Source organism: Notamacropus eugenii, chromosome 2, assembly GCF_028372415.1.
Source record: "Notamacropus eugenii isolate mMacEug1 chromosome 2, mMacEug1.pri_v2, whole genome shotgun sequence".
Classification (NCBI taxonomy): Eukaryota; Metazoa; Chordata; class Mammalia; order Diprotodontia; family Macropodidae; genus Notamacropus; species Notamacropus eugenii.
Window position 1 is genome coordinate 284,575,470 of NC_092873.1, and position 7,836 is coordinate 284,583,305.

The window sequence follows — 7,836 nt, forward strand, 5'->3', positions numbered from 1 at the left end:
TTTGGGGTTGAGATGTCTGAAAACTGCCAGAGGCATCAGTGATTTGGTCTACTCCAAGGTCTGCTCAGGTCCCTTCTATGCAGGCATGTCCCATGCTGGACTGTGCTCTGCTCCCAGCTTGGCATGATAGATACTTCCTGTTTAGCTTCCAGGTTCTCTTGGGCTGGACATTTGCTTCTTTCCATCATTCTGTGGGTTATGCAGCTCCAGAATTCATTTAGAATCATTTTTACAGGTATTTTGCTGGATTTAGGGGGAGAGTTTTAGCAAGTCGCTGCTTTTACTCAGCAGTCTTTGCTCCAACCCCCCATATTGGCACTCTTTTAACTTTAGTATCCAATTTAATATCCTCTTTTTTGGCATTAAATACCCTTTAAAACCCAGGCCTTGCTTGATTTGCCATTCTCCTTACGCTCACTTCCACATTCCTTACAATTTACCTATTCCTACAATACACACACACACACACACACACACACACACACACACACACACACACACTCATACATGAAACCATAATACTTTTTGACTCTGCATTCTCACTATCTGCCCTCCAAGTCTGAAATGGACATCTCTTCACCTAAGCCTCCTAACTTTGTTGGCTTCCTCAAAGCCTGTGCTCAAAATACACCTTCCATAGAATGCCTTTTCAGGTCCCTTCAGGGACTAGAGGCTTCCCTCTGGCATTACGCTTCATATCATGGTACATGATTTGTATGTAAATAACTATTTTCTTGTTATTTCCCTTATTTTGATGTGAGTTCCTCATAGGCAGCCATTATGTAATCACCTTTCTTTGTATCCTTAGAACTTAGGACAACCACTGGCACATAACAAGTGCTTAGATTATCATTGATTTTCTGATGATACCATATCTATACTTTCATACAAGTCATTGATAAAAATATTGAACAAAAGAGACTATATTTGATCTCTCTCTCAGAAGGGTATTAATCCAATAATGAAGTCCCTTTTGGCCCAATCTGTAAACTAGGTCTGAACTCACATTAACTACTCTTTTATTTAATACATATTTGTCTATTGATTGCAAGTATATCATAGACAACTTTAAAAACACTCCTTTTTGTTTATGTTTTTTTCTCTCTAAATTTCAGATATACCATCTCCATTAAATTCTCCTAATCTGATACTTTAATAAATTTTCAACAACTGAAATGTATTTGACATCATTTGTTATGAAAGCAGGCTCATTGCAACCATCTTTTCCATTATTTAATGTGTAAATGCTCTCAAATTATCAAAAGACATAGGTCTGACCATGTCTCCCAATTAAGGTTTATATATAACTTAATAGCTTCCAATTCCCTCTGAGGTAAATACAAGCTTAGCATTTTTGGTTTTTTTTCAAATTTACTTTTATTTAATTTTAATGTTTTGGTTTTGTTTTTATATCAACTTCATTTTCAAGTACCTTACCTTCTCTTTTCAATAATCAGTAAATGTTCTCTTATAACACAGAATTGAAAAACAAAAGGGAAAAAAATTAGCACAAGTAACCTGGTAAGTTTTACAAAGTTCGATACCCATAGACCTTCACCTCTTTGAAGAAAGGAGGGAGTTCTATTTTCTCATCACTTTTCCAAGACTAAAGTTAATCATTATAATTTCAACAATTTAAATTTTCTTTCTTTTTTTATTTTTCTGTTTACAAATTGTAGTTATTATGCATGAATAAAGAATGAAAAGACATTTATTAAGTTTTTACTTCATGTCAGCTACTGTGCTAAGTGCTGGAGATACAAATACAAAAGCAATTGCAGTGATTGCCCATGATATATGTGGTTTCCTGCATATGCTGACTTCACTGTAGCCAAAGTAAAAAGAGAGGAGATTGTGGTCAGAGAAGATAATTGCAGAAAGCTGAGTCTTAAAAGTGGCACATATTTCATACTGAAGTCATCCTTATGTCCATGAATTTAGCAAGGGAGGGTTGAAATGTCAAAGTGAATCAAAATTAATTTTTCTTTTTTTTTTTATCTCTCTCAGAAATTCAGCACAAAATTTGATACAACCTTAGATTTTGGATAAGCAGGGTAGTAGAATCATTGAATCTAGCAGTGAAGGCCAAGGAATAAGTTACCAAATATAACAGATATGTAGTTTGTAGATCTCATTTGCTTGCCATTCATTTATCCTTTAGTGGCAGGAGATACTAAACAAAATGAAGAGAAACAGACAGTGGGAGTCTTATGATTCTGGTTACCCTATTCATTCTTCCTTTAGAGAGATCTTCATTATTCTCAGTGAGACACTAAATAAGCATCTAAGGACAGCCCAATGGGTCATGATATCATAAAACTTGAGGTGAAAAGAACCTCTGAGATGACTTATCTGACATCCTAATTTTATATGTAAGGAAATGGTGAGCAAGAGAAAAGTCATTTGTCAGTTTTCCTCAAGGATACAATTACAGATGAAAGGTGGGAAATCAGTCTTTTAAAAAAGTCGGATATGGTAGAGTGATTAAATGTAAGTTTCTCATCAGCCATTAAGGATGGAAATCAAAGTGGTATTTATAATATAAATGGTATTTAACAAAACACTTATTGTTGCTCCACTGATCGAATACATGCTAATTTTCAAAATTAGCCCTAGTATTTGATAATTTTCATTTATGCCTTATATCCATAAACATATTTGAGAGAATCAAGTGTTACATTTCTCAGGTATGTTGCTGTTAGAATTATGTATTCTTGATGCTCATCTGATCTTGTCAATTTGTAAGTTGTGGAAAGCAATTTGTAAAAGATTTCTATGTCACACTCCTTTGAGTTGGGAAAATTGATGATCTGTTCATTCAAATGCAATCTGCTTACCGTAGTTTTGCTTTAAGCCTCAAATAACACTATGGACAACACAACTCACCAGCAAAAGCTGCAATACAAAATCAATAAAGTTGGTGTCTGAAAACTGAGAAAAATAAGCAAAATTAAATCTAATCAGCATGAGAATAAAAAATCTAAAATTTGTCATAACTAGACATTATTGTACCAGGGACACTTGGGATTTGGCAACCTTTTTTTTCTTTCCCATAAATATTTAGAAAACTTCAAGAAGGCTAGCATTCTTTTTTATGCTTCAATCATCATCTTTAAATTATATACAACATATATAATACGCATTGAATCAATATTAAATTATTCTAAGATTTAGGGAAAAAGAGCATTGGAATATTCCCCAAAATATCCATGTTATTGGAATCACCAGACATTAAATCTACAAGGGAACTTCAAGATGTTTTTGTCCAGGGAAAGGAGCCAAGATGACAGAATAAAAGCAGGGACATGCTTGACCTCTCCCCACAAATGCCTCCAAATATCTATAAAAAATGACTCAAAACAAATTCTAGAGCTACAGAACGCAGGAAATGACAGAGTGAAACAAATCTCCAACCCAAGACAACCTGGAGGGATGACAGGAAGAGTATATTGCACCAGGCTAGAAGCAGAGCACTGTCTGGCATGGGCCACACTGCAACAGACAGCACTGCAGCAGGCCTCAGGAGACTGAATCACTGGGAGGTATGACAGCTTCCAAACTTCTCAACTCACAAACAACAAAGATAGGATAGAAGGACAGTGGGAAAACTCTATGGAACTTGAGTGAAGGAGGAGCATGAGGTCTGACTGAGGTCTGCCCAAAGTCGCAGGACAGAGGAGATGGTGGCTGAGGTGCAACAGAAAGCAGCAGCATTGGCAGCTGCTTCTATAACTGAGGACCCACAGACAGTGGTGGATCACGTGGCTGATACAAAATCCCTGAATCCTGGGGCAGTAAAACCACTCCTTACCTCACCCCTAATGGAAGCAAGTCCTATCTTGACAGAGTTAAAAAGTCAAGTAAATATTTGGCTGGGGAGATAAGCAGACAGCATAAAAACTAAGACTATAGAATCTTACTTTTGTAACAAAGAAGATCAAAACATACAACTAGAAGGCAATAAAATCAAAGCTCTTGTATCAAAAACCTCCAAGAAAAAAATATGAATTGGACTCAGGCCATGGAAGAGCTGAAAAAGGATTTTGAAAGTCAAGTAAGAGAGGTAGAGAAACAATCTGGAAAAGAAATGAGACTGATGCAAGAAAATCATGAAAAACGAATCAACAGCTTTCTAAAGAAGACCCAAAAAACATACTGAAGAAAATAATACCTTAAAAATAATCTAAGTCAAATGGCAAAAGAGGTCCTAAATAACCAATGAGGAGAAGAATCCTTTTAAAAACAGTATTGTCCAAAAGGAAAAGGAGATCCAAAAGCTCACTGAATAAAATAACTCCTTAGGGTAGAACCAAGATAGCAGAGTAGAAAGACATACATACTCTAGCTCTTCCCCCACAGCCCAAAAAATACCTGTAAAGAAAGACTCTCAACAAATTGTACAGCAACAAAAGCAACAGAACAACAGAGTGGAGGAGATTTCCAGCCTAGGGTGATATGGAAGGCCGAAAGGAAAGGTGTGTCACACCAGACAGGGATCACAGTCCAGCCTTGGCCATGAGGCGCCAGCAAGAGCAGGCCTTAGGGGTGGAATCCCCAGCAGCAACAGAAGTTCTCAGACCACTCAACCCACAGGCGACAACAACACTTCAAAGATCAGTGAGAGAGCTTTTTCACATCCCAGACAAGGGAGCAAGTCCTCCTTTAGCCCCTGCCCCAGGTGGCAGCAGCAGTTGCATCATCAGCAGGCTGCAGTGGCTACCAGGCTCCATTGTTGAAGCACTCTGCTTAAAGCCCCTGGGGGAAATGAGCAGCTCATTTGAATCTCAGCCCCAAGCCAGGCTAGTCAGTAAACTCCTCTACCTTCGTTGCGCCACCTTGGAGGAACTGAGAACTTACAGGTCTCCAGAGTATACACTACTCTTGACAAAGGACTCAAAAGTCAAGTAACTGCCTGGGAAAATGCCCCCAAAAGGGAAAAAATAAGGCTAGAGAAGGTTATTTTTTTTGGCGAACAAGTATTCTCTCCCATCCTTTTGGATGAGGAAGAACAATGTTTACCATCAGGGGAATATATAAAGTCAAGACTTCTGCATCCTAAACCTCCAAAATAAATATGCAATGGCCCCAGTCCATGGAAAAGCTCAAAAAGGATTTTAAAAATCAAATAAGAGAGGTGGAGGAAGAATTGGGGAAAGAAATAAGAGTGATGCAAGAAAATCTTGAAAAGTGAGTCAACAGGTTGCTAAAGAAGGACCAAAAAGATGCTGAAAATGGCACTTTTAAAAGCAGGCTAACTCAATTGGCAAAAGAGGTCCAAAAAGCCAATGAGGAGAAGAGTGCTTGAAAAAGCAGAATTAGCCAAATGGAAAAGGAGATTCAAAAGCTGACTGAAGAAAATACTTCTTTAAAATTAAGAATAGAACAGATGGAAGCTAATGATTTTATGAGAAATCAAGAAAGCAAAAAGCAAATAAAACAAAAGCAAAAGAATGAAAATATGGAAGACAATGTGAAATATCTCATTGGATAAACAACTAAACAACTGTCCTGGAAAATAGATCCAGGAGAGACAATTTAAAAATTATGGGACTACCTGAAAGCTATGATCAAAAAAAGAGCCTAGACATAATCTTTCATGAAATTATCAAGGGAAATTGCCCTGATATTCTACAAGCAGAGGGCAAGATAAATACTGAAAGAATCCACCCATCACCTTCAAAAAAAGAAACTCCTAGCAATATTGTAGCCAAATTCCAGAGTTCCTAATTCAATGAGAAAATATTGCAAGCAGCTAGAAAGAAACAATTCGAGTATTATGGAAATACAATCAGAAAAACACAATATCTAGCAGCTTCTATATTAAGGGATTGAAGGGCATGGAATATGATATTCCAGAAGTCAAAGGAACTAGGATTAAAACCAAGAATCACCCATCCAGCAAAACTGAGTATAATACTTTAGGGGGAAAAATGGTCATTCAATGAAGTAGAAGACTTTCAAGTATTCTTGATGAAAAGACCAGAGCTGAAAAGAAAATTTGACTTTCAAACACAAGAATCAAGAGAAGCATGAAAAGGTAAACAGGAAAGAAAAATCACAAGGGACTTACTAAATTTGAACTGCTTACATTCCTACATGGAAAGATAATATTTGTAACTCTTGAAACTTTCCTCGGTATATGGGTAGTTGGTGGGATTACACACACACACACACACACACACACACACACACACACACACACACACAGAACCAGAGAGACAGAGAGAAGAGAGTGAGTTGATTAGGAAGGGATCATATCTAAAAAAAATAAAATTAAGATGCAGAGGAATATATTGGGAGGACAAAGGGAGAAATGAAATACGGCAAATTATCTCTCATAAAAGAGGCAAGAAAAAGCTTTTTCAATGGAGGGGGAAAGAGATTGGGTGAGAAGGAAAAAAGTGAAGCTTACTCTCATCACATTTGGCCCAAGGAAGGAATAACAGGTGCACTCAATTTGGTATGAAAATCCATCATACACTACAGGAACGTAGAGGAGAAGAGGATAAGAAGGGTGGGAGGGGATGATGGAAGGGAGGGCAAATGGGAGGAGAAAGAGCAATTAGAAGTTAAACACTCTTGAGGCAGGACATGGTCTAAAGGGAGTATAGAAAAAATGGGGGGCAGGATAGGATGGAGGGAAATACAGTTAGTCTTACACAACATGACTATTATGGAAGTCTTTTTCAAAACTATGCATATATAGCCTATATCGAATTGCTTGCCTTCTCAGTGGGGATGGATGGGAAGGGAGGAAGGAACAGAAGTTGGAACTCAAAGTTTTAGGAACAATTGTTCTGAAGTGTTTTTTGTGTACAACTGGGAACTAAGAAATACAGGTAATGGGATATAGAAATTTATGTTTTCTGGCAGGACAAGAGAGAAGATGGGGATAAGGGAAGGGAAGAGTGTTAGAAGGGAGGGCACATTGGTGGAAGGGGTAATCAGAATGCTCCACATTTTGGGGTAGGGAGAGTGGAGAGATGGGGAGAAAATTTGGAACTCAAAATTTTGTGGAGATGAATGTTGAAAAGTTAAATAAATAAATAAATAAATAAAACAAAAATAAAAACTTCCCATAAAAAAGAAATAATTTCTCCAAAACTAGAATGGAGCAAAGTAGAGCTAATGACTTCATGAGAAATCAGGAAATTCTAAATCAGAACCAAAAGAATGAAAAAAATAGCAGGCAATGTAAAATATATCTTTGGAAAAATGGCTGATCTGAAAAATAGATCCAGGAGAGATAATTTAAAAACTATTGGACTACCTGAAAGCCATGATCCAACAAAAAAGAGCCTCGACATCATCTTTTAAGAAATTTTCAAGGAAAACTTCCCTGATATTCTAGAAACAGAGGGTGAAATACAAATTGAAAGAATCTACTTTTCATCTCTTCAAAAATATTCCAAAAGGAAAACTCCTAGGAATAGTGTAGCCAAATTTCAGAGTTCTCAGGTCAGGGAGAAAATATTGCAGCTTGAAAGAAATTATTCGATTATTTTGTGGAAATCCAATCAGAATAACACAAAATCTAGCAGGAGCTAGGATTAAAACCAAGAATTACCTACCCAGCAAAACATTTTTTCAGGGGAAAAAATAAACAGTGAAATGGAGGATTTTCAAGCATTCTTGATGAAAAGATAAGAACTGAATAGAAAATTTCATTTTATATTACAAGAATCAAGAGAAGCATGAAAAGGTAAACAGTAAAGAGAAATCATAAAATACTTATTAAGTTGAAGTGTTTACATTCTCACATGGAAAGATCATATTTGTAGGTCATGAGACATTTCTCAGTATTAGAATAGTTGGAGGAAATGGATAAACAGAGAG